Below are 26419 nucleotides of genomic sequence, written 5' to 3'. Positions count from 1 at the left end.
CAATCTGCAAACAGCGACCAAAGACTCCGTCATACACGCAGTCAATAAAAACCTAAGAGATGACCGCACGACCAGGTCACAGCTGGTGAAAAAGGCACTGCCCGCTAGAGACGCACTCGGGCAGCCGAAAGAGAGAGAAACCACCACCACCATGTTGCCTTATTTTCAGAGTTTGATGAGAATGGAAGGAGGCAGAGAATGAGTGTGCACCAGCAAGGTGCCGGAGACGGCCCCGACACGCACCGGGAGAGCACGAGATCAAACGCTGACTGGGGCACGGCCCCACCTCTCTCAGACACTCAGGAACAATTAACACGAGTCAAATTACTACCTTGCGCTCCGGGGAGTTTGGTTAGAGAGACGGATTGTGCAGTGGCGTTGTACCCTGTACAGTGAAGGAAACTCATGCAGTGGCACTCCAAAATGTTTTTCATGTTTTATTTTAATCTAATTGTATAAACATGTGCAGTAACATACATTTTGTTGCATGTTTGAATGTCTTCTCGGTTGAATAAGAGGAAAAGTGCTTAAAACTGTCCATCCTGTCCATTAATTGGTCATTTCATGAATCAGCTGCTGGACCAAGATACAGCTGAATTGCATCCGTCCAGCTTTTATCCGGACAATGCAGGTCAAGTTCGCTGCTTCAGGGTAGCATAACCATAATCCCCCTTGGAATTCAAATCCAAAAGTTCCTGATGAGAGGTCAGCTTCCCATTTCATTGTGCCACACCACCTCAAACAGCGCAGAACCCAGGGATAAGCGTGGTGCTGACCAGCTGTATACGGCACGCAGGGCTGACACTAGCATGCAGACGCAGAGCGCTAATCATGAGCCGCTCCAGACACCATGCACGTCCCTGCGCTGGGTCACAGGTGGGAGGAACGGCTGGAGCAGACTGCAGTCTCTCCCTCCCTCTCTCTCTCTCTTTCCTTCTGAGCGCAGTGCAGCAGTGGGCTGCCGAGTATCCAGGAAGGTATGGATCGCACCCAACTCCACAACTTTCCCCAGATAAAGCAATTTCAGCATATGAATGCGGTAGGGATGTGGCTCCAGCAGCAGGCCGATTCCAGGAGGAAAGTGGAGGCTGAGCTAATGACTGCACTCCACTGGGGGGGGGGGGGGGGGGGGGGGGGGCACTGGTGTCTCCTCTGACACAGCTCGGAGGAGGGAAGGGAGAGAGGGAGAGACAGGAAGGGGGGACGGAGAAAAGGGAGAAGAAAGAGAATGGAGAAGGAAAGTGAAGGAGAGAGAGCCTCAGAGCCTGCAAGATGAACATCAATCGAATCTCATAAAGCCAACATTGTCTTTGACACCATTTCAGACACTCCCCATCCTTAACACCACCCCGAACCAACAATTGCTGTTCTTAACACAACTGCAAATCACTCATTCACACCTCTCCAAACTAACACTCCGTCCTCAACACCACCACTAATGAGAGCTCACTGTACAAAACAGCAACCTAAAAACAAACTTTCCATCCTCACCACCACACACAATCACCACTCGTTGTCCTATTGGTGGTGGCTGCCCTGGAAAGGACATTCAGTGAGAACAGGGGAACATACAGAAAGTATCTCACCAAAGAGCTACCCCCCCCCAGCCCTATGCTGCCAGGGTCACTGGGTGAAGGGGGGCAGAGCTATGGCAAAGCCACTCCCTTATCCTTCCATTGTCAGGGTCACTGGGTTCAGGGGGTGGAGCTACAGCTGAGCCACTTCCTTATCCTTGCACTGTCAAGGCAACTGGGTGCAGGGAGCGGGGTTACAGCAGAGCCCCTCCCTCACACGCTGCTGGGTGTGAGACAGCACTGAGCAGGCCCTGCAGTCAGTCACGCAGGTCTGGCAGTGAGTCCCAGCACGGCTCAGGGGATCCTGCCGCTTTACAGGACGAGCTTCCCCCGCCGCCTGGCAACCCCCTGCCCCCCGATGCCACGGATTAGGCCCCTGCTAACAGGATTACAACAGTGCTCAGCATGACCTCTGACCCCCCCAGACACCCCCTCCCTGGCCCATCGTTTTAAACTACCTGTTTTCCAGCGGCTGTGGATCTGAGTAGATTACTGCATAGAGCAAGCTGACATGAGCGGAGCTGACAGGAAGGAGTGAGTGAGCGAGTGAATGGTGAAAAGAGGGAGGAGAGAGAGAGAGAGGGAGAGGGGGAGAGAGAGGGAGAGAGAGGGAGAGAGAGGGGGAGAGAGGGGGAGAGAGGGGGAGAGAGAGGGAGAGAGAGGGAGAGAGAGGGAGAGGGAGAGAGAGAGGGAGAGAGAGAGAGGGAGAGAGGGAGAGAGAGGGAGAGAGAGGGAGAGAGAGGGAGAGAGAGGGAGAGAGAGGGAGAGAGGGAGAGAGAGAGGGAGAGAGAGAGACAGAGGGAGAGGGAGAGAGAGGGAGAGAGAGGGAGAGAGAGGGAGAGAGAGAGAAGGACAGAAAGGGAGAGGAAGAGAGAGATGGAGGGCTGAGCAACGCTGGTTTGTGTGAGTGAGTGTGCTAAAGAGGGGCAAAGAGAAAGATGGACAGACAGAGAGAGAGAGGTGACTGTACTCCCCCCACCCCCCACACTTCAGACGTCCAATTTTCAGCAGCTAATGCATCACACAGCCCCGCTTCCCAGAAAGGATGCGGCGCAGATATTGAGCGCATTAAAAATTAATCTTAAATCCATCTATCGACCATCAATTAGAGGAGTGGCGTCCGCCCCTCTGCCAGTTCCACAACTCCGCCAATCACCGTCGTCCCCCCTCGCGCCTCTCGGCCAATCGGATGCGCTCGTCCCGTGGTACTCCCAATGTGACCCCCGTCTCGCAGAACGCGGTGCAGCAGCTCGGAGCACAGCCTAAGGCTCCTGCACCGGCTGAGCTGTATGTGTGAATTCTGCTAACAAAGGCAGCTTTAAAATGAACCACTTTCACAGCGACTTCCCACAGGTGCTAAGAGCTTTATGCATCCGTCAATAAGAAAGTAATAAAAATGAATTTAAAATGATTAAAAAAAAAAAAAGGTGCGCTACGACCCACTCGCGCCAGCTGTGTCAGGACGGCCATATGAGGAGCAGGTGCCGCAGGAGAGAGAGGCACCAGGGCACAGCCTCCAGGTGCTGTCATTACATCACAGGCTGCTGCTGCGTAGCTGCAGTGTGTACCTGCCACAGGAGCTGCCGCAGAACCTAACCCCAACCCTCCACGCTTACACCTCAGGAACTGAGACTGGGGTCGTCTGAGAAGTAGCTCTCATATTTCAGACAGCAGTAGTCATGGACGTGGAAACACACACATGCATACACACACGCACGCATACACACAGACACACACACACACACACAGACACAGACAGACACACATGCAGAGTCACACACACACACACACACACACAGACACCGGATAGCTGCAGGACAGCAGCACAGGAGTCACCTGACCAGAGTCAGGTGACTCCTGTGCCTCCCGACATCACCCTCCACCCGAAGCCTCATCAGTGACGCAGCCGCCGACACCTGGATCACAGAGCATCCGGCGCCCATCTGGAGCCGGGATCACGACCCAGACGGTGCAGCCCCGGGGAAGGCACCACCGCGCCCCTCCCGCTAAGCAGTGAGCGCACAGGGCAGAAGGCCTTCCTCCCTAATTAAGCGCGGCCCCCGCTGAACTTCCTGCTGTCTTAATTGGGCATCTGCACTGCCCCCTCCAGCCCCACCCCCAGCCCATCCGGGTTTAGGACGTTCCAGGACAGGCTTTCCATTTATTTTTCCTTTCCAAAACAAGAACGCATAAAACCACACACCTTTATTTTTCAGTGATGTAGCAGCTGGGGAACATAATTCCAAAACCAGAATGTTGCCAGTTTGAATCCGAGGTGGGGAGCTTCAGTTGTTCCCTTTAGTGAGGTGCTTAAAACTGCCTGGCCTCAGGATGTGGCAGAGTTGGGGGGTTACCCGTTAACGACGCAGGAGGAGCGGCACAGACTGACGGAAGGGGTGTTCGGAAGCTGTAAGGCTGTGCAAAACAACGAATATGCGATCAACGCAATCCATCCCACAGAGGGGCTTCCGCTGGAGCAGGAGGAGGGCAGAGCTCTCTGCCAGCACGCAAACAACTTATGAAACTAAGCGCACACTAAGCCCCGCGCTGCAACGATCTGATTTCGTCGCAAATCGAGACAAAGAACCTGCTCCCCTCCCAGCATCCCAGCTGGGACCTCACACACTTCCATACTCCACATCCCTCATAATGCACCATGCGTAAATCACCCTTCCTTCACTACCTGTAGCCCTTCAGCCTTTGCCCTGCGCCCTGAGCCAAAATTCAAATTCATCAGATTGGAGGTCCACTCCAAAGCACCCTCAGCGGTGCTCTCTGTTCACATCCCGATGCAAACCCTCCACTGTCAAAGTTTCAGAGGAACCAAGCCAGGCTTCTGTTGAACTAGAGGTGAAAGGGCCCTTAATGGCACTGCCCATGACGCATATGAAAGGCCTCACAGGCAAATCTTGGCCTGGTCCCTGCCATCACGAGGTTTCACAGACAGACACGCAGCATGGCGGCTCACTTAAAAACAGCCTGGCACAGTCCCCAAGTGAGATAGCGCTCTGATTTCAGGATTAAGAAACAGGTTTAGTTCTGACGAAAGAAACCGCCTCGCGACAAGCAAGATTAATCTGGCCACAACCGTGGTAATCAGCCCCCAGTGACCTGCTTCTGTTTTTTTCCAGGTAAAGCACAAACACAGCATGTTTGCACCTTGCTCCTTTTTAATCAGGCCGGTGTAAATAACACACAGAACCAGAGGTCCTGGGGAAAGGAGCCGGGCTCAGGCTGACCCTGCCGGACCTGATAATTACAGAGCAGAAATGAGGAACAGAACCAGAGGATTGAAAAGAAGACGACTCCTCAAAGCCATCAGATTACTGATCCAGCGCTCTGATTGGTCAAATTCAAGAATTCAGATTCTAGAACGTAAAAACAATAGAAGAATGGAATGCCTCAGAAAATAACAGTTCAAATTCCAGCTCAATTTGCAAAAAGAAAAAGAGGACAGGAGTTACACTCTTTCTCGCCAAATGAAAGGAGGCCTCATAGCCCCTGAATGACATAAGCATTGATTGCTGATATATGTCATTTTGTGGCAGATTAGGCCTAACACAAGAGAAAGCAAAACTCTTTGCTGTGAGCCATTTACACAGAAAAGACGTGGATTTTTACACAGCCCGCAGGGGGAGGGTACAGAGTCAGAGTCCTGTTATTCCTTCACAAGACCCATAGAATATTCAAAATATCAAATCAATACACAGAAAAACACAGTTCCCTCCTCCCAGCACTGCAGAGGGCCCGGGAAGAGGGCTACCCATTGCTGAATACAGGCCCTTCCCTTAGAGGGACCCTGGCTGGATTAGAGCAGAAACTATAGGGGACTCTGTGGCGTCAAATCTTTACTCTATGTTAGCCTCCCTTCCATATTTTACCAAACCATATCCTATCAGTAGAGTAGAGTGCTCAGAACGAGATACCCAGCTCACCCCTGTTCAGAAGCCTGAGAGCCAGGCCATGAAAAACAGGCACTGTGCTACCGGCGACCACCTCAGCAATTTAAATCACAGGGGCCCGGAGATAAGCCCTACCCGCCCTCCATGAATGTTATATCGGTGAATATGTAGAAGAGACTGGACGCCCAGCTTGGTATGGTGTTGGTGTCCTCCCACAGGCCCTTTCCCATAGAGCATCTGTAAGCAAGGCACTGCATTGTGGGACACCTGGGAAAGCAGGTCCTAAAGATGGAGGTCCCTGCGATGGCAAAAGCAGAGCCTTTCACATGCACAGCCACACCTGTGCAGTCACACACGCCTGCAGTCTCTCTGGTTCGACGCGTCTTGCACAGACCATTAGGAGGAGACCAGCTTCCACTCTTTCAGCGGGAAGCTGCAGTAATCCACTGAGCTGCTCGCTGAGCGGAGCGCGCGGCTAACGGCTGACAGACAGGAGAGGCTCGCTGAGGATGTAAAGGTGGAGAGGTGGACGCGTGACAGGAAGGCCTCGGTCAGAGACGTGAGGGGTCACCTGCAGGGAAAAGGGGGTGCAGGAAGGATGGGGAGGGGGGAGACACTAGCTAAAAGGCGTGAGGCGAGCGATGAACAGGAGGGCAGGGAGATTACCCCCATTAGCCCAGACTCTCCGAGACTTAGTGCCAGGATCGGGGGAGAGGTCACGGAGGCAACCAAGGGATAAGAACAGTCTGCCACCAGGGATCAGCTGCAGCTGCGGCTCCACTCAGCGACCGGGCCGGAAACCCACAACCCCCTGGAAGCACCAGCACCGTAATGTGACTCGTGACAGCAGCTAGCTAGTAGCTAGAGCACTGGACACTAGACCTGGGGATTTTGTACCCCAAAACCACCCTCTACAGTAACCCAAACACAGTGGGGTGTACCTGAGAAACAAGCCCCCCAGGGAGCCATTGTTACCCCTGCCATACTTCACTCAACACGGCCTGCCCTCCACATCCAAGGCAGAGTCCCCACTCCCTGTCTGCAATGCTACTTCCCATGTGGATTACACAGCCACTGTTAGGACGCGATCTACTCCTGACTGGGAAATTATAGTAGGCACTGCTAGGCAAATGAATCGAGACTCTGTTACATTTTAAAATGATTCTCTGTGATAACATTTTCTGGGGATGAATATGTAACTTCTACAGGGGCAGAGCAGCCTGGCATCCCTCTGTGTATGTGTGTGTGAGAATTAGTGTATGTGCCTGTATCTGTGTGAGTGTGTGGGTGAGTGTGTGTGTATGCATGTGAGTGTTTGTGAGTGTGTGTGTGAGGCAGAGCTGCAGTCTCGGGTGTGAGTGAGTGAGTGTGTATGCATGAGTGAGTATGTGTCTGCGTGTGACTGAGTGTGTGTGTGTGGCTGGCGGAGCTGCATTCTCGTGGGCGGGGTTCATGTCCCTGCCTTACATAAGGAGCCTCTCTCCTCCGCTCCGCTCCGTCTCTAACTCCCTTTGACTCCGTTCTCCGACAGGGGCCTGCTCACGCCCCCACCCACCCCCACCACGGGCACACACGCTGCAGAGGCCCACGCCTCTCTCTGCTCACAGACACACCAATGACCAGAGAGAGAGAGGGAGAAAGGGAGACGGAGAGGGAGGGAGAGAGGGAGAAAGAGGGACAGAGTGAGAGAGAGGGAGAGAGAGGGGGGAGAGAGATGGGGAGAGAGAGGAAGAGAGGGGGAGGGGAGAGAGAGGGAGAGGGAACAGGAAAGAGATGGAGCGAGGGAGAAGAGATAGGAACTGAAAGGGACAAAAGAAAGGAGAGTACAAAACAGAGGGAAAGAGAAGGGGAAGAGAAGACAAGTGGAAAGAGAAGGAAGAGAGGAAAGAAAAAGAGCAGAAGAGAGGAGGGAGAGAAAGAGTAGGAGATGAAAGACAAGTTACAGAGAGAGACTGAAACAGCAAAGAATACATTCGTGAGAAAGGGAGAAGAAAGAGAGAGAGAGTGGAAAAAGGGGAAAGGGGGGAAATGGAGAGAAGTGAGAGAGATAGTAAGGGGGGGGGGGGGGCATGCCACGCAGCTGACTCCACCTCTCACCACGGTGTGAAATTCTGTCCGTTTTCTCTGTCACTGTTCTCCTCATAGTGGCAAAGTCAGCATGATGGAGGGGAGGCTCTCAGTAATTAGCTACAGACTGAGATAAGAAGGTCCTCTCTCTCTCTCTACCTCCCCCCTCCCTTTACCCCCACTCCACAACAGTCTCCACCGGCCTCCAGTGGGGGTTATCAAACGTGTTGCCCCTCACAGCTCTCGACTCAAACCTGAAGGATACAGGTTTGAGTCCCAGCCGGGAAATGTCTGCTGGACCCTTCAGCAACGCACTCACTGTCTCAGCCATTCCAGTAAACATCGGTATAACAGCTACATGGAGCCCGCAGACGGTGTAACTCGCACACACTTCATAGTTATGCAGGTCAAATTAGACCAAGAAGGCCAGCAAAGCGTGTAAACAACATAGCGATCATAGCACTGCAATCACATGGCAGTTCCTCATCGCGTCTTCTGACCGTCACTGCCAAAAGCCGGCGTGGGTCATCTGACGCGCAATGAGCGGAATCACAAGGGTTTGAAGACACAGGGCCGTGTTCATAAGCACAAAGCTAGGCCAGGGGTTAACGACTTTCCTCAGTAACGATTCTGAAATGACTGCGCTGGCCTTCACATAAAGCCTCTACACACCGACCTGCTGCCCCGACGGGCCGGTTCTGGCCTTTCTGGGAATCCAATAACCGCTCTATTACAGCGCAATTACCATTCTGTTATGGTGCAGCTACTGGTCCTATTGCAGTGCAAGTGCCAACACCAACAGGGGGCCTCCCTTCCTGCACGGGGAGAGTAAAATAAACACACTTATGTGCCCTTATCTTCACGACCCCTGGAAAACAAACAGGTTTTAGGTCAAACCGCCTTCTCGCTGTCTACAAATAAACAGATCAGAGCGGCAAGAGAAGGAAGGGCACAGCGGTGCCTGATGCCCACCGACATTGAGCTATTACAGAAGACCCAATGACGCCATGGCATGAAAGCCCATGATCACGTGCCCCTGTCGGGACACATCTCAGGGACCTGCAGGGGAGATTACGAGAGCTCGTGGTGGCGCCCCCCTCTCGTTCAGTCAGTGAACGCTCAGAGAGCAGTCAGTACCTAACACAGTCAACAAGCCACGCCCTCCTGCTCTCCGATTGGCTCGGCGGTTACAGGTCGCTTGAACATGCAGAGAAACCCACACTCACAGCAAACATGGCCGACGCCTTCTCTTCCCCACAGACAGCTCAGTCAGTTACCAGGCCTGCATTGTGATGTCAGAAGATGAAAATGTGACATCATACCCACCCACCACTCACTGCTGTGGGCAGACTGTACCCTCTCCTGCTGGCTGAACCAATCAAAGCGTTTTCCAATGGAGTGCAAAGTGTTTTTCTCTGACCTTATCAGCGTATGAAAAGGCACGGCAGCTCTTCCGGTTTTGGGCAACCAAGTCCCACTCTTCAAAGAGGAGGGGGAGTGAGGCATCATTTGGATCACGAACATCGGCCCCTGAACCCCCCAGTGCCCCTTACCCTCCTTGCCCCATCCCCAAGTCGAGGCACACACGCTTGACACAGAGCTAAAAATGCACCTTTAAACTACCAATCGTGCTGGACGACTTCCTGACTGTTCTGCGTGATTAAGAGCTGCATTCGTTTAAACAACAATCACCCATCTGCAACAGATCTGCTTTTTACCTGATTGCATCGGAGGCGTTAGAATGACCTTTGAGTACCTCACACAACAGGCCTCTAACTGCACCACAGAGATTGGATTACATTACACTGTTTCGACGAGAGTACAAGAGAGATGGGAGATGGGGAGTTCATTTCATACCTTTTTTATCTCAATTATATTTTCAGGTGAAGAGCGCGAGGGGTCACAGAGAAAATGCCAATGCATTGAACGTAATCAAGGAGAAAGGGAGGGTTTCAGCAGCGGGTGAGCAATGTTCGTCAGAAGGATCGTTTTGTACCCATTTTTTGAATCATTTTACCAGTCTGAAGGTACGTCTTTGGTCCGCCGTTTCGAGCTCAAGATCCTCCAGCACTTTCCCCACCACACCACGCCTGAACGCATCTGACACGCATTTGACACACAAAGCATGTCAAGATTTCACGCCAGTGTTCAAATACACAATCTTTCTATCTGTGGGCGCTCTCTCTCTCTCTCTCTCTCTCAGTTTCCCATGTTTGAGTAATAAAACGAGCCAGCCGTTACACATTAGCAACGCATCTCGTTTGCCTGTGTGTGTGTGTGTGTGTGTGTGTGTGTGTGTGTGTGTGTGTGTGTGTGTGTGTGTGTGTTGGTCCTCCCTGGTTTTGGGAAAAAGGGAATAGAAAGAAAGAAAAAAAGCGAGGGAGAAGTGCAGTATGTTTATTTGCGGCTTTCCTACAAAGGGCAGTTAAAAGTCAGCGCTGTCCTCTGAGGCCCGGGCCCGGCTGTCTGCCTGACAGCCATTTATCTTCAGATACTGGGGCATTTCGCCGCCCCCCCGTCCCCCCCGTCCCCCCCGTCCCCCCTCTCCCTGTACGGACACGCTCCGGGCGACCAGACGCCTGCATCCCTCGGCACCGTCCGTGGGGGTCACCCCGTCTGGCTCCTTATGTCGCCGCTCACCGCACTGGCCTCGTTTCCGTGTTCGCTCGGTTTTGCTCAGGACTGCGGCTGCTCGGACCCCCAAGGGGGGCCCTGCTGGAGCACAAGCCACCCTGCGTGTCCAATCCCTCTCAGAGCTTCCTGACGACGCAGACATATGTTTACAACACTCTTATGCTGCGCCTGTGACAGTTCCCAAAGCTACTGTGTTTGCCACTTTCTAAGATTTTCCTTGCGATTATTTTAAACACAGTACACAGGTTTGGTGCTTCATTACTGGCGGATTATTTGCCAGTCCATATCTACACCCTTGCACCAGTGGCGTCGTTAGGTCCGATCATTCGGGGCTATACCCCTGAATATTTTAAGCCTAGTCCCGAACATTTTCGCTCTGAAAAAGGTGTTTATAGCAAAACAACAGACTGTGTAACAGAGTAGAACTTGACTTGCAGTGTCCGAAGGTGTGATAATATTTAATTATAAAGGTAGATATAACCTCCCCAATCTACCAATGCCGATCTCCCTTCAAAAAGAAAAAAAAAAGGCAAACTTGACTTAACCCTGGATCTTTTCAATAGCTAGAAACGCCCTGGCCTTGCACACTTATACTTAAAAGGCTGAGACAGACAGATCAGGCAACTTACTCTAGATAAGACCATCTAACAAATGACGAAATAACAACAATAATAATAACAACAACAACACAGCAGAATTTTCCTATCAGATTCAGGAAACAGCCCTGTGAATGCAGGCCTCACTCTATCTGAGCTTGATTAACCAGCCTGATTGCACTTTTAATTGGATATTGATTTAACCTTGACAATAAGTCTGCTGACATTTATCTGCCATAAGCTCTCTCTGGAGGGAACGAAGAGGGCGCTAATAAACAGATCAAACTGAAAGCTTTTTCTTAAACTCTCTCTTATGTTCGTTAACATCTGCACTGAAGCCAATTATGGGGTAGTTCTTCTAGGCTCTATAATAATTGAATCAAACAGCTCAAATATCATCACACTGAAAAATAATCCCTGCTATTGTATCAAAAGACAAAATGAGCAAAGAGAGAGGAACTCCTGTTTTAAAGTTTGTTTCACAAACACACATACAGGGACACATTGCTTCCATAAAGCACCAGGTACCTGTCGGGCAAAGTTAAAGTCAGATTTCTTTAAAAGCACAACCAAACCTCCATGGAGAGGGATACTTTACAGCCAGGACAGAGAAAAACACTGCACTACAACTGCACTAAATATCTAAAGTAGAGTGACAGCAGAGAAAACTAAAGTATGTTTGTGTCAGTAAAGTGAACACTGGATGCGTGACAATGTGGGCAGATGGGTCAAATCCCAAAGGAGCCTCCCCCCCTTCCCACCTCCACCAGAATAGCATGTACTTATGCAAATGAGGGAACAGACAGACTGATGATGGACAGCAACCTTGGCCAGTAAGTAGGAGGGCAGCGCAGTGGGCCCGCAAGTAGGCGTGTTCACAGGGCATAAAACAGACGGTCAAGCCAGCAACCTGTTTCTCACTCTCTTCCACACAGGTCACCTGTGGGAAATGAGAGAGAGAGAGAGAGAGAAGCTGGAAATCTACTGTCAAAATAGAGTGTTGTGTGCTTGCATGCCGGAAGCAAGCAGAGTGCGTGCTCTCTCTCTCTCACACACACACACACACACACACACACACACACACACACACACACAGCAGGGAAGCTCAGTTTCTTCAACACACCCAGACATCTCACCAAATACTGATCTTTGCCTAGTTTATCCTTACATTAGCCCAAATCCAGGCCAATCAAAAAAGTGGTGCAGAGTTAGGATTTCACAAACAACCCTGCAAATAAGTGCGCTGATTGATGTAAAGTCCTTGCAAAACGATGGGGTGGCAGTGTAGCACAGTGGTAAGGACCAGAGCTCGTAACCAAAAGGTTGCTGGTTTGATTCCTTGCTGGGCACTTAACCCACAACTGCCTCAGTAAATATCCACCTGTATAAATGGATAACGTAAAAAAAAAAAAACTATGTCACAGTTTGTTTTTTTTTTTTTGCGTGTTGCATCCTCAGCTGAAGCAGGGCATTTTAAAATCATAAATAGCTCAGTAAAGTTTCAACCCAAAAACTTCACAGCGTGATTTGCGGCCTCTCGCTGCCATGTCCATCACGGTGTCAGACGCGGCCCCCTCTGGAGTCGCCTGGCGCCGTTCACCCAGCACGCGGTGACTGATGGCCATGGGGCACATTTCCCAAAATGCATTCCTGTCCCTCTACCCAAGCCATAGCAAGCCACAAGTAAAGCGTGCCTTTAGGTTTACCCCTCATACCATTTAATGCCAAATCAAGTGCACAAAAGAAATGCCTCACGGGCAGAAAACTCAAGTTTTATTTTCTGTTTTTTTACTCACTCTGAGGCAATCAGGCAAACAGGCACTCGATCAGATTTTATTTTTTTCTAAACAATCTCAGCAGGAGCCCTCAGAGCATGTTCAGGTCACTTTCCTGAGCCACTGAAGGTATTTTTTTATTAATAATAATAATAATAATTCCTCAGAGGAATTGAAAAGCCATACCTTCGCTGCCGCCCCCCCCCACCCCCCACTGCACTGCGTTTCAACACTAGTAGCTGAGCTGCTAGCCCTTCAGCCAGGCCAGTTGTGTGGCAGGTGCAAGCGGGTTGTACCCTGTACCCCCCCCCCCCCCCTCGGGTTATCAGCATGCACAGCGAGTTCAGTCCGGAAACAGCAAAATACATTCTGGGGTTTGTATGAGACTTCAACTGCTGAGTGGTTGGTTATGGAGCAACCAAAGAATTGATTAGACTGTTTTACTGCTTGATTATTTAGAAAAAAAACCACACGGGCTTTTTCATGTGGCTTCCCACTTCAGTAAAAGTTAGGGACAACAAAAACATTTGCAGAACTGAGGTTGATATATACTTTAATATTGAAGGTGGCTGAGTTTATTGGGCAGACATTCAGCAAACAATATCCATTACCATGTGATCATGGGCAGTTGCTTTTAGACAGCTTTAGGGTAGAGTCTGTTACAAGAAAGCAGCAGAAGAGAATCAGTCTTACCGCTTTTCAGGTCCCTATGTCTGACTTGCAAACTTAAGCAAATGTTAGGGTCTATATTACAAACATTATGAATTTTACCATTTGCAGCCTCCCGCAAATGGACAAATAGTGAAAGATGCAATGTTCAGTGAAGAGGCCAAACCATAAAGCAGAATGAAGAAATGAATGAATGAATGAACAGATATGCTCAAGTCCAAACAAATAAGCAAAGAAAAGAACAATCAAACAAGGGTAGCACTGTTCGGAGACAGTTGCATGTTGGGTAATGTATTCCCAAAGTGCATAGACCTCAAAACTCAGAATAGCAGCACCAAACAATATCATCTGCCTCCAGCTCCAGGGCTCAATGGATGCCATATTAGCTGACATTATATCTAGATGAAAGGGACTGCTTGTTAGATGCCCATTTCTGCACGCACAGTAAATGAGTAATTTTCAGAAGTGATAGGCTGTTCTTTCACCTTGAGCACCATATCCCATCATTAATATTTTTCCCTGCTGAACACAGTCTTTAAGAATGACATTTATATCAAATGCGCTCTTCTACAAACATTACCATCACAGCACTGCATCATTTTAAGCACACACTGCATTCTAAAGTCCCGTATTTAATATTGTCAAATATATCCCAAGATGTATGCATGGTAGTGCAGAGTTTAAATTGTCAAGTGATATATATTTAATACTTGTGTAGAGTACTTAATTTAGTTTATTTTGACTCTGTGTTTCAGCACAGGCAGCTGTAGAAGCTGCACTGCGTTTCAGCACAGGCAGCTGTAGAGGCTGCACTGTGTTTCAGCACAGGCAGCTGTAGAGGCTGCACTGCGTTTCAGCACAGGCAGCTGGCTGTAGAGGCTGCACTGTGTTTCAACACAGGCAGCTGAGCTGGTGAAGCCCTTCAGCACAGGCCAGTTGTGTGGCAGGTGCAAGCGGGTTGTACCCGGTACCCTCTCCCCTCTCCCCTCTCCCCACCTGGTACCCTGTACCCACAAGTCAGTGATGACAGCCTTCTCAAACTGCCATTTTAGTGTCTCTTTAGTGCAGCGCAGAGAAGAAAGAGCACTGCTAAAATGAGACCCCTGCAGGGGAAGCTCGGGTGTTGAGAGTCCATGGCTACAGATGTCTGGGAGGTAAAACGTTCCTCCTGGAAACTGCAGCTTGACTTACAAAGAGTTCCGCCCACGGAATGCCTTTCTATATGGTGCAAAACACACACACACACACACACACACACGTACACCCACACACACACACCCACACCCACACGCACACACACAGACACCCACCCACCCACACACACACACACACACACACACACACGTACACCCACACACAGACGTACACCCACCAACAGACGTACACCCACACACAGACGTACACCCACACACACACGCACGCACACACACACGCACGCACACACACACGCACGCACACACACACACGCACACACACACAGACACACACACAGACACACACACAGACACACACAGAAGCAGAGATACGCACACACAGACACAGAACAGGAGGGAAACCACAATGCGGACTGCTTGTGTTTCCTTCCTCAGGGACAGGGGCCAGAGTCAGGAGAGGAGCACTGTGGGATGTGTTTCCAGCTCCAGGCCTGGACAAAGAACACAAACCTGGACCAGGCTGGGCAATGGGTTGAGCGTCAACATCAAATCTGCAGTATGAAACCAAGGCCCCCCCAGCTGGTTACCCTCCTCAGAGCCTGGAATGTCCCATTATAAACCTCCTCTGAATTATTAATACTCAGCTTTCCAGCAGGAACCCCTGCATCAGAACAATCAACAGACGCACAGGGACAGAGAGAGAGAGAGACAGACAGGGACAGACACTGTGCTATTTGCCAGCGAGAATGTATTCAGCTCATGCCAGCAAAGCAATTCAGAACTGCTTTCACACTGAATATGTGCTAAACACACTGCAATGTGGAAGTGTGTGTGTGTGTGTGTGTGTGTGTTTACACACCATTGCCAGAGAACATTTTCTGAGAGAGGCAGAGAATCATCTTCCATCTAACTGACCTCTCTGCTCTTGTGCTGCTTATTCTGTTGATTAAGCCCAGGCAATATGTAAAGCACAAACAAAACGACACAGAGCGACAGAGGAACTGCGAGAGACAGAGAGAGAGGGACAGAGAGGCAGAGAAGAAGAGAGAGGAAGAGAGAGAAAGAGAGTGATTGAGAGGGGGGGAGGGCGAGAGAGACAGAGACAGTGGTCAGTAGGTGGCTTTGGCCCTGAGGAGTCTGTCGGAAGTTTCCGGATGTTCCTGGTGCAGACTGAACCGATGATAGAGCCAAGCGGAGGCTCTGAGCCAGGCCTTCTGAGACCCGCTGCAGGAACACCTCACCTCTGTGCCCCTGTCTGGCCCGGTTCCACTAGTCTCAGTGCACCAGCGCCAGCTCTCTCACCAAACCCCAAATCCTGTAGCCTTCAACCTTCTGTCCTTTCCTTCCTCCCTCCATCTCTGTTCGCTCTCTCGTTCCTTTCTCTCCTCCCTCAATCCTCCTCCTCCGCCTCCTCTCTGAGCTACAGCCGCTCCACACCGCAGCATCTGCCAGACTCCTCCATCTCAGCTCAGCTTTCCTTTCCTTAAAAACCGCCACGCAGCCACCTGGCCATAACAGGCATCACAAGTCATCACCATCAGTTATCATCACCATCTTCATCACTGCCCCCATCATCATCATCATCCGTTACCACCACCACCATCAGCATTACCACCATCACCGTCTCATCACGGTCTCCATTATGACCATGTCCATTACCACCATCATCGTTACCAACATCATCACTGTCACCCCCCCCCCCAACAAGCACCTGGGTCTTTCTGCCTTTCACCCTTATTCAATACCAGCTGAAAGGCTTACAACAGTGCACTGCACCACAGCCCAGCTCAACAGCTGCGTTCCTGACTACTGCAGCATGGCCACTGTAACACCTTCAGCCCTGGATCCACACTCAGAGGGACAGCACAATTAACGCCCTGCTGCCCTTGGCACACCTGCCTTCCTCTCAGGACCAAATATCTGCTCCTGGATTCAAACCGCCAGCAGCTGGAGAAGATTACAGAAAGTGGAGGAGTGAAGAGTGAACTAAGTAGAGCTGAAACCAGGATCCTGAGTTAGGATCAGAGACCGGCGTCCTGAGTTAGGATCAGAGACCTGGATCCTGAGTTAGGATCAGAGACCGGCGTCCTGAGTTAGGATCAGAGACCGGCGTCCTGAGTTAGGATCAGAGACCGGGATCCTGAGTTAGGATCAGAGACCGGCGTCCTGAGTTAGGATCAGAGACCGGGATCCTGAGTTAGGATCAGAGACCGGCGTCCTGAGTTAGGATCAGAGACCGGCGTCCTGAGTTAGGATCAGAGACCGGGATCCTGAGTTAGGATCAGAGACCGGCGTCCTGAGTTAGGATCAGAGACCGGCGTCCTGAGTTAGGATCAGAGACCGGCGTCCTGAGTTAGGATCAGAGACCGGCGTCCTGAGTTAGGATCAGAGACCGGCGTCCTGAGTTAGGATCAGAGACCGGCGTCCTGAGTTAGGATCAGAGACCGGCGTCCTGAGTTAGGATCAGAGACCGGCGTCCTGAGTTAGGATCAGAGACCGGGATCCTGAGTTAGGATCAGAGACAGACCACTGGACCCTCTTCCTTTGCAGAGAACTGATTCCCAACCCTGCACCAGCTCTGTGACAGACACACGTTCTTTACAAATTCAATTTCTCATTCAAAAAGCTGGCACAAGGTGCACTGGCAGTTACAGCCTAATCAATTTACATAGATTGCATCAAGGAAAGGAATTAGTGACACAATATATTAAAGATAACTAAAAAGAATTATGGTCACGGGAATTAGAATAAAACAGGCCCCCTGAATCACAGCTCACCTTCAACTCAATCATTTGAAGTTTAAACCCTGCGTCCGGTAGCATGCGAAATCTCGGGGCGAGCCCAGAGGGCAGCCTATGACGCCTCTGATGGATATTTCCCCCCAAAACTGTGCCCTTCAACTCCACACCAATTTGCCCTACAAAGAGGAAGACCACTGCAAGAGCCATGCGCTACAGCGCCCCCTATAGACTCCATAACCACCTCACTCATGCTGTTCCCAAGGGCAACACCCCACGGCCTCCCTCACATATGGAATGTAACTACACCTCATTCGCCCTGCCATTGGGGGGCCATGCTCAACAGGGCCCCCCCCCACAGACACACCCTGCCTCCACAGCTCAGCCGGATAGATCCGGAACAGCCGCAGGGAACACTCTGTAACACCTGACCTAAAAATGCAGTGAGAGACCAGAGCAGAACAAAAATAAACAGGAGTGGGCCCTGAATATGTTCCCTTCAACACAAAAGGCTCAAGCAGAGAAAGGGAGAGAAGGACAGACAGACACAAAAGCAAGCTGAAAATGATAGGATATGACAGACAGACAAATGAAAAAAAATGATACACATACATACACTAAAAACATCAACATCCTGCACTTTCTCTTACCAAGCACTTGCAATCCAATCTGACTGGTCTGACAGAATGACTGAATGTTGAGGACTTCACAGAGACTGCGCACTTTGCCGGATGACACAGCTAGCTGTGTAGGGGCCAGTCAAATACTGATGCCCTCGTGGGCGAAGAACTGATACACACTGTGAATCCACATGCAACACTTTAGTATGCAGAGTAACAAGGACTCACATTACTCAGGAGAAACTACAGCTACCCGGCATACTCAAACTTTACAGTAACAAGCAGCTCAGGGACGCTTTCTGAACATTTCCCAGCATGCTTTCAGAGTCTGAGGCATGGCTATGCTGTGGTTGTGATTCTTGTTCACATGTTTCCCCCCTGCCCCTCCCCTGTGAGGGGCACAGAACTCCTCCTAAATCTTCTTCCCACCACGGTGCTTCACTGGTCAATTCCTTCTTCTTTCCTTATCTCACTCACTTCTCAATCTGCCTCTCTCTCTCCTTCTCTCTGCAATCTATTTCTCTCCACATGCTCTCTTGTTTCTCTCTTTCTGTCTCTTCCTCTCCTCCTTCCCTGTCTTTTTCTGAATCTCCATCTCCCTCTTTCTCTCCCTGATCTCAGCTCACACACAATCCACTGCCAGCAGCTCCCAGAATTCTCACTCTCACACATGCGCGCACACACAGCTGCGCACACACACATGTGCTTTCATACACACACACCCATAATACTGCACGCATGCGCATACACATACACACGCGCCTGTAATACCTGCAGACAGGCACGCAGATGGCCGCAGTGACGACAGGCATTATCCCCATCAGCGGCTCTAACCGGCTCAAATCCTCTCTGCACATGTGCACCTCGGAGCGCTCACACCCCACAGCAAGGGGGCGGAGCCTGCGGGGAGAGGGTGTGAGGACAGAGTGGCGCTGCCGGGCCCGGCGGGGAGGTGAGTGACTGACAGCAGAGACAGAGAGAGAGAGAGGGAGAGAGAGAGAGAGAGAGAGAGAGAGAGAGAGAGGGAGAGAGGGAGAGAGGGAGAGAGAGAGAGATCTGTGCGTCCTGATCTGGGATTACTGAGGAACCCAGAGACGCTCAGAGACTCTGCCGACACGGCCGGGCCACCAGCCAAAAACACACACACACAAACGCGCACACACCCCCCTAAGGTTTCTCACCTCGGGGGGGGGGCTCTCTAGTCTTCCCTGCGCTTCCCCAGGGATTACAACAGGAGATTACGCACTAACACTTTTCACTGAGTTTAAAAAAAGGTTTCCTGCCTCCCTGCATCTGAAACCAGCAGGGTTTGATTTCTGGGAATCCCATCAGTGCTGCAGAGAGGATGCAGAGCCATGATTCACCTGCATCCCACCATTCTGGCACAGACACACCGGCGCAAAACTTGTGGTTAGTGCTAAGCAAGGTGTAGCGAGGCGGAGGGGATTTTTTGCTTCAGAAGCCCTGCCAGGCTGCCTGCTGCAGTGGAATCGATGGAGTGGCATTTCCACATGGTGCCCAGAGTTGCCCCCTTACACAGCTCATAGGGAGATGGGCTCTCCCTCTCTCTGCTTCCCCCTCTCTCTCCCTCTCCTTCTCCCTAACATCTCTCTCTCTCTGTCTCTCTCTCCTTCACCACTCTCTCGCTCTCTCGCCCTCTCTCTCCTTCTCCTTCTCCCTAACATCTCTCCGTCTGCCTCCCTCACCTCTCTCTCTCTCCCTCTCTCTAACACACCTCGACGCTCAGGGGCATAGCTCGGCGCTCCCGTTACGGCTCGTTAAAGCGCTGGGAGAGCTGCTGTTTTCTGCCTGCTCACTCATCAGCACAGGGGCCCAAATGAGCCCTCTGCTCCCAGCCCAATTACACACCTCTCACCCTCCACAGCACTGAGGCAGCACCACATGCCCACGCCTGTGTGAGCGTGCATTTAGAGACCGGACGCACGTCAATCAACCAGACAACCAATCAATCAATCAATCACTCAACCAATCAAACAACCAATCAACCAAACAACAATCATTCAACCAACCAACCAACCAATCAAGTAATCAATAGCTAACTGTTCTTACAAATTTTCTGTACAGCTGTAACACTTAAGTTCTTTTACCCACAGGGATCCCACAATTCAGTTAACCCACAGCTAAGACGTATGGGGAAAATTTAAGCATGTTGTGCAGTGTGTTTGTGTTCACACAACACGACCTCAGTTTGTGCTATTCCAAAAAAAATGCATTATAGTTTTAGAGGGTCACCTCTTAATACCAGTGATTTATTTCAATTTCTAAGTATGCTTTACATTTTACTCACTGATAGTGAGCAGTTATTTACTTGGGGTGGTACCATTTTGGCAGATAAAGGTCACCTCCTTCAGGTGGACACACAGCAGCTTAAATTCCCCCCATTTGACACAGTCAGCTCTTTGACACCAATCCATATTGTTCACCCTAATCATCCTTCTGCAAACAGTAACTCGTTTCACTCAAAGTAATTATGGAGCGCAATGCTTAAACACTAAAAACACAGAAGTATACAGTACTGATGAGCACATTACCAAATTTGTTTTAGAGATCTCCAGCCGGCTCCATCATTTAAGCTTTTGGCAATCAATCTGTCGAGCATCGTGACCCGGGACGTTCCTCGCTGGGAGAGTAATTTGGCAGGGCCCTCCTCTCCACGCCGAGACTGATCACTTTTTGAAAGCTAATGAATCTTAAGGTGGAGGGAGAGTCCTCCGTAGCCACCATTAGCGTTTGCCCACAGCGAAAGAGAGAGAAATCCTCGTTATGAATTGTTAACGAGGAGAGAAGTGCAGTCCATGCTGGCGTTAAATGTTTAAAGGGAGAGAGAGGACCACGATTGTTTGTCGGGACAGAGGGTGAGAGGGGAGGTGGGGGGCAGACATTTCCCCGTGGGGTTTGGGATGTGGGTTTTTTTGCTCATTTTTGTTTGTTTTGCAAGCCAAGCCTCACACCTCACACCGTTCATCCGAGTGGCGGGGGGGGGATTGGGCTTCTCAGGGTCACCCAATGAGGGATTTTTATTTTTTAAAAAGTGTGGAAAACGCATCATTTCGTGACCTACACGGACCGAGACGCAGTGCTGCCATCCTGGGCTGACGCCAATGTACAGCGTAGCGCATCAGCAGAGCTTACAGCACCGGTCACCGGCTGCATTTGCACATTTCTGGTTCGGCGGCACCACCAGGCTACTGGCTGATTACCTGCAGCTGGTGCCAGCAGCCCCTGGACTCAGGGGGTCATGGGTTTGAATCCCGGCTAAGGTGAAGCCCTGCCCTGCCCTTGCAGAGAGAGCCCTCAGTTTAAATCAGCACAGCTGTAGGGCACAGTATGGAGATTACACAGAGTCCTGTAAGATCTTAATCACTTCAAGATGCAGAAATAAACCAGCCAGTGCAGAGAGCCGTGATGGTAATGAATAACCTCGACCGTGGCCGCGCCAAGAACCGTTTTTTCCCTGAAAGGAGGGGGCAAAGAAAAAGAAAGAGGACATCTGAAAAGAACACAGAAATCTCCCTCCTGATGGTTAGCAGCCCATCTCTTGGTGTATCGTTCTACCAGACGTGGTCGCATTTTGCAGGGCCTATCCTATTTACCCCTCTGCCAGCGCCCACATCCGCGGAGCTGCGTCGAAGGTCGAAGATCAAAGGTCAAGGAGCATTCTCCAGTAGGCCAGAATGGCCTTGGCATGGCAACAGAGGCAAGCCAAATTATAAAAACAGGCACACACAAACTCCCTCTCTCTCTCACTCACACACACACTCACACACACGTACACATGCACACGCACACCAACAGACGTGATATAAACCCAAGCCAAAATGATTTACCACAGAAAAGTTCCCAGCATGCACCTGTGCAGCCAGTATGGTCCCCTCGTTCCTGATATCAGAGAAGGGCTAAGTGCTTCCCCACACGCGTAGCCGTATACCTGTCTCTTGCCAAGTCCTGGGTTTATAGTAAAAACGCAGCAAAGCAATTCCCCACAGGCATCTTCCCATCATGCACTGCAACAGCCAAGCCAGACCTGCACATTTGAAACCAACTGGGCCACACTATTTTCATCCACCATATGCTGGTTTAATATACAGCGGACTAACAAACTTCCCGCAAATATATAGGTTACAATGATACGGCATTCCTCATTTCCTCTGATGGGATACGGAGAAGCTGCATTACAAGAAAAAGATTCTATGTAGGAATAACTGCCTACCTAACCTTTAAAAATTCTGTCCTGACCACCAAACTCCTTCACTACTCAAAAACATAAAAGTGAACTGTTTATCCAACACACAGACTCTGCCGCAGGACAGAAACAAGCTTTCAACATGGCCACCGCAGACAGCAACATCTCTCATCACTCTGTGTATTAACATCAGAGCAGCAGAGGAGAGCTGCTCATACTCTCAGACCATGTAATTCTTTACCTGTTTGAACACAGTGCAACAGGTCATCCTCTTTCACTCAGTACTTCCGTCTGGCTTTGTCTTTTTCTCAAACACACACACACACACACACACACACACACACACACACACACACAGCCTCAGAAAAAGCATATGCAGTGATGACACATTAGCCACACAAAGAGGTGGAATTGTGTGCCCAAGCTCAGCCCTGCAAACGAGTCACCCAGAGCCACGTGTCCTTAGCCTCTAATGTAAACACCGGCTGCCGGTGTCCTCGGAAGTGTGTGTGTGTGTGTGTGTGTGTATATGTGTGTGTGTGTGTGTGTGTGTGTGTGTGTGTGTGTGTGTTTACCTCAGCCCTTACACCGTGTGTGTCTGTGTGTTTATCCCAGCCCTTGAGACTGTGTGTGTGTGTGAGAGAGAGAGAAAGCAAAGTCACTTTGATAAAGGGACTCAGAGCCTGGTTCTGTAACTCCAAAGGCCAGCCCTCTGCGGTTCCACTGCCTTTCCCCACAGCACGCGTCCACTCTCAGCAAACACAAACCCCTCACAGCCTCATTATGGCCAGCGCTCACTGGGAGGGAGAGAGGGGTCATTGTCCCCGGTCGCTGGGGGACGCCGTTGCTCCAAAAACTCTCCCTCTCGGCCCCAGACACGGCTGCCCTCGGCGGCGCTGCTTTGGGAAGGCTGGGGGAGTGTTTACCAAGCGTTACCAGGATCCCGTGGCGATTTACAGACGCTGAGTGGATGCCTGTGTTTATCTTTGGTGAGCGCGAGGGGTGACATTAGCAGCCTAACACCCTCGAAGGAAAACAGCTCCACTGCAGGTGTCAGCGAGGCCCAAACAACAAATAGATAAATAACTGAAAGGTTAATTCAATATTTATTCTGATCAGTGAAGTGTGTGTGCCTGTCTGCGTGTATATACAGTATGTGTGTGTGTGTGTGTGTGTGTGTGTGTGTGTGTGTGTGTGTATCCACGTATGTATATGTGTATGTGTGTGCTTATCTATGTATGCGCATGTGTATGCGTGTAAATATATGTATGTGTGTCCGTGTGTGTGACTGCGTGTGTGTCTGTATATGTATGTGTGCATATATGTGGATGTATATGCATATGAATGAGTGTGCATGGGTGTGTGTGTGTATGCATTTGTATGCATGTATATGTATGTGTGGGCGTGTGTGTGCATGTACGCTATGAACTGTCCTCACATGTTCACACTGCCCCCGCCCCTCCTCATGGGCGCGACCCGTTGGCTGATAGGAGCACTCCTGGCTCTTAATTTAACCTCCCTGCAGCTCCCCGGAGAGCAAAGTGTCCCGGAGGAGCTTGTGCGCGTGCGGATGTTGTTCCAGCCACCTGCCTTAATTGCTTAATTAGCCCAATCATTTACTCAATTTTACACCATTTTTCCATACATCCTTTTTAAACAGCACTATGCCATACAGCGGGCATTATTGTTTATGGACGATTACCTTAATTGGATCAGTTAAAGGGTAAATGTTTGGAACAGAAAGCCGTCCATACATAGCTGTCCAGGAATTGGAGGAATTGAGGTTTAAACCTTTGGCTTGGAGGGAATGCAGAGAAGGCACAGTAATTACTCTGCCGCTGTGGAGCTGGAATAAGGCTGGCACACAGTCAGCGCTGGCCGATCCCGCATAAGGGCTTTTCTGCTTCGTTACCGGCAACCAGAGCTGCGGCATACAACATTGGCGGCAGGGTGGCGTAATGGTAAGAAGCAGGGCTCATATCCCGAAGGATGATGGTTCGATTCCCCGCTGGTCCACTGCTGTTGTACCCTTGGGCAAGGCACTTAACTGACGGTTGCGTCAGTAAATATCCAGCTGTATGAATGGATAACATGTTAAGAACTGTACTGTGTGCAAATCACTAAGCATCTAATTGTCATATCATGTAGAATGCTGGCATCTGCCCAGACTGAGGTGACTTGCACAGGTTGAGAGGTCACCCCCTCTAAAAATCAGACCTTCACATTACACCCCTCTGCCTAGGACCATTTGCCATGATCAGTAAAGGCGGCACACTCTTTCTTTTCCACAGTTTATCACCTCTGTTATTCATGGAGTGGGGAAGGGGAATAATTAGCCAGCCTGGTTCCAGCTCTACACCGAATCCTGAGTGTGAGCTGCCAACATTCAGTCCAAACGGATTCAGAGCCGAGCATCTCCGCTGACGGATTCCATCTGGCCGAAGCCAACTGCCCAACGCCAACAGCAGCAGCGGCACTGCGACACTGCCATCAACACGGCTGTTGGAGATTATGTTTATACCAGCCGCTGTGTGTATGCGAAAATATGATGACGGATAGGCGACAGAAAAAAACAACTTGACAGAAACAATTTTGCTTTTGCATGCTGCCCGTCGGGGGCCCTGCTTTGGAACTGCCAGCCAGTAAGAACAGCGGTAATTTATGTAGACATCAGCGGTTCCATAAATCTCAGCCTCGGCGTCGTCGCACCCTCACTCCGCGCCTCTTTCTGATGAATGGCACCTCCACGTTGTTCCGTAAACACCACAGGACTACCCCGCTCCGTGTCCAAAACTTCCTCACATAGAGGCTGGCGCAGTAGAGGAGACCCCCACTGCCCTCCAGTACAGGCCCAGCAGCGGAGTGCCTATTTAAGACCTTAGGCTTATTGGAGGCGGGCTCAATACAGCTGAGCCAATCAGAGCAAGGCTAATTAGCGCTGGCCCAATCTGGGAACAACAAACAGTGAAAGCACCGAGGCAATGGCCTGGCCATGGCCATTCACAAACTTACAATTTATTAATCTGGCAAATGGTCTTGCCCAGAATGACTTGCCAGGCCATTAGGGCCAGCCATATTCAATGGGTATCATATGCGGCCATGCTCTGGCAGGCTGGGAGGACCAGCCGTGATGCAACACGAGGCCTTCTGACTACCGGTCACACGGAATCTGAGAGAGATTTAACAGAGTAGCGGAGCAGCACCACGTGCGCGGTGTCAGATTACCTCCCTCGAGCGGTCACGCGTGTCAGCACGCACGCACACACACACACACACACCTGAACGACACAGTGAAGGCCGTAAGATCACACAGCTTCAAAGACAACCTGGGGGGGGTTGGCGCTGCTGAAAAAGAGAGTCATGCCGTTGAGCAAAGAGAGACAGAGAGACACACACACACACACGCACGCGCACGCACACACAGGAGAGAAAGAGGACGGAAAGAAGAATGAAGAGCTGAGCCACAGGAGCAGGGAGACAAAAAGGAGATAGATGGATGAGGAAAAATAGGGCAAAAACGGATGGATGGATAGCACAAAGGCCACTGGGAGTAAAGGTGAGGAGAAAGAAGAGATGAATGGATGAAAAGGGGCAGACAGAGAGAGGGAGGGAGAGAGAGAGAGAGAGAGGGCAGAGAGATAGATGGAGAAGAGAAAGGACAGGGAGAGATGGATAGAACGAGAGCAAGGACAGACAGAGGGCGTGTAAACTCCCGGGCCTCCCGCGTCTAACCTTCCTCTGAGCTTTTATCTGCGCTGTAAAGCTCCTATTCACTTGTGTCACTTCCTGCCTTCCTGTTTCTGGAGAGAGCAGGCACAGCCGTGTCCTGGCCTGTCAGAGAAAGCTCTCCGACCACATCGGAGGAGGAAAAGAGAGGGTTCAAACTGACCCCAGAACAGCTTTCAGGTACCACGGTACCTTTTAACAAAAAAAGTAGCCTGACAGACAGACAGTACTTTATTAATCCAAAAAGGGAGTGCTTAAGCATGTCACCTGACCCAACGATAAGAAATAAATATAGTGCATGTAAGGTGTGTGTATTATATATATATATTGTGTATTTTTATATATATAAGTGTGGCATAGCAGGAAGGAGCATGGCTCGTAACTGAAAGGTTGTTGGTTTAATTCCCATGTGGGGCACTGCTGTTGTACACTTGGGCAATGTACTTAACCTAGAACTGCCTCAGTAAAAATATAGCTGTATAAATGAATAACAGCTGAATAACATGTAAAAACTGTAACCGATGTAAGTTGCTCTGGATAAGAGCATCTGTTAAATGAATGTTCTGTAATATTCCTTCCTCGTGTCCACATCAGAGCCAAGAACACTGCATACCTGAGTTGTAGACTGCGGTCAGTATTTGGACAGAAGGCCATTTACCTAGCCATAAACATCCTCCTGGTGCTCCAGCCCTTGTTGTTACCATGTTACCTATTCCTGACCAAGCAAGGCCTATTTCTGATTAATGAAAACTTGCCAATT

General features: G+C 50.3%; 1 protein-coding gene across 9 annotated transcripts in view; it reads right to left on the bottom strand.

Moving 5' to 3' along the window:
• The window catches only part of camk2g1 (calcium/calmodulin-dependent protein kinase (CaM kinase) II gamma 1), a 73494-nt gene that overhangs the window by 38581 nt on the left and 8494 nt on the right, over positions 1–26419 (bottom strand). The window lies entirely within an intron of this gene.

Source organism: Megalops cyprinoides, chromosome 1, assembly GCF_013368585.1.
Source record: "Megalops cyprinoides isolate fMegCyp1 chromosome 1, fMegCyp1.pri, whole genome shotgun sequence".
In the NCBI taxonomy this organism is placed as follows: domain Eukaryota; kingdom Metazoa; phylum Chordata; class Actinopteri; order Elopiformes; family Megalopidae; genus Megalops; species Megalops cyprinoides.
This window is presented reverse-complemented; position numbering and strand designations above follow the sequence as displayed.